Source organism: Austrofundulus limnaeus, unplaced genomic scaffold (assembly GCF_001266775.1).
Source record: "Austrofundulus limnaeus strain Quisiro unplaced genomic scaffold, Austrofundulus_limnaeus-1.0 Scaffold188, whole genome shotgun sequence".
NCBI classification, from domain to species: domain Eukaryota; kingdom Metazoa; phylum Chordata; class Actinopteri; order Cyprinodontiformes; family Rivulidae; genus Austrofundulus; species Austrofundulus limnaeus.
In genome coordinates, this window is record NW_013952590.1 from 180830 (window position 1) to 182877 (window position 2048).

A 2048-nucleotide genomic window follows, 5' to 3' on the forward strand; every position below is an offset into this window, starting at 1 on the left:
CACATTGAGGACCTATCAATGTCATCATTTACCCAGAATGCTTTGTGTGTAAATAAAATGGCTCCATCCATGTTCAAATATATTTTTAAAAATGATAAAAACTCAACAGCCTACAGTAYTTTTACAGTCTTTATTTTACAATTAAAATAAATGTTTATCAAATAAAGTCTAATGTTACAACTAATCGGGGATCCCTTTAAGAAATCATTATATCTCCTGTGGTAGCCATGTGGAGCTGGTACAAAGCCCTGCCTATTTACCCAAAGCTCCTCCCTGGAGCTCAGTCTGCAGCAAAGCTCCACAGATCACCCCTTCTCCGAAGCATTGTTGTGAAGACGTGCTAAAGTGGGAGGTTCTTAAAGAGACAGAGGCCAGTTTCAAGGCATTTAAATAGACTATAATGTAAAGTCAGTTTTATTTTTGATATATACAGAATTTCTATAACAATTGAAGGTAACATGGTTACTTGATTGTGGCATAGAATTGAACTATGTGCCTGGAAAACACATATCCCCCCCGTAAAGTAATTTTCCTGTCTGTACTACAGACTCAGTGTAGGAGTAAGGGTACTCTAATAATTTACTGCATTTTTCCCATCACACATGTGAGCACATGTGGAGCAGTGGGCTGCCACTGAAGGCCCCCGGAGAGCAGCTGAGGGCCCGAGAGCCTTGCTCAAGGGTCCATAGTGCGGCAAATGAGGATTTCTYGTCTTMATCTATATGGAAACAGCCAAAATGCCCCAAAATKTTGTAACTATGCCAGGCCTGTGTGTGGTGCTGTAACTCTGCTACAAAAATACACCACAAAACAGGACACAAGATTTGAAGCATAACCATAATAGGGGTGGGCAATACTGGGAATTTTGATATTGATTATTGGATCAAAATTGAAATTCCCAGTACTGCCCACCCCATTATAACATATAAATACGGGGCTAGTACTGCTAATAACAATACAGATACAGATACTTGTCATGTTCATTGAAAAAAATTGTTAAATTTTATTATGATGAAATGCAGGACAACAATTGTAGGTAAATAAAAACTCTTTATTAACTGAGTACAGCATTATAAAACAATGTAATAATACAAAAATAATAAATAATAACCATATTACCTTCTACTACACACAATTGTTTAAGATAAAAATCACTAGTGCAGTATCTATCTCACCACTCTAGTACTGATCCAATACCAATGCCCATCTTGTTATCAATACTATATTGTGGCTGTCTACTTGAGAAAACAAGGTAGGCGTTCAAGATTTTCTACTCAAACCTKTATWCAAAAACTTTAATTTGGGGGTCTTCTAAAACGCAGCTTCTACGTGGACACAAAGTTGAAATGTGAAAAGTACGTAGTGTAAGGAAATTCTCGGAAAGTAGATGGATATACATCTGCACCTCAAACACGACATAAAGCATAGATTATCAAAGAATCAAACTTTATCTGAACATTTCTAGGCTTAAAAAGACACGAGGGTGTGGATTAAGAGTCGCAACTCAGAGCTTTAATCTGGCTCTACTGCAAACAAGGGACATTCTTGAGAGGCCCCCTGAGATTAGGAGACTGACGGGAATCCTGGGCTAAGGAAACTCAGAACATCTGTGTCATGATTTATCGCCAAGCATGACTCATCTAGTGAAGCCTGACAGGCTGCGCAGACATGTCAGCTCAGAGAAAAGCAGCTTGACTCTGATGCGCAAGACAATAAAGTGAATGTGCAAAGGGTTGGTCCACATCATGTTGGGAACATGAAGTTCAGGGAGTCTTATTTCAGTTTTGTGAGTTTAAACTAGACTTCCAGTGAGATGTGTCCATCAGTCATGGAGCATGGAGTAAGGAGATAAGGGGCAAAGCACGGTATGGTTGGGAGAATAGCGGTAAACTGAACAAACAGTTTCAAGTAAAAAGCGTAGAGAAAATGCATCAAACCAAGGTCTGTGGGCCAAATGTGGCCCAGGAGAGCTTCAATCTTTAAATAATGAATGCTTCTGTAAAGCAAGCATTGACCATGGTTTAGGGTGTGTGTGTGTGTGTGTGTGT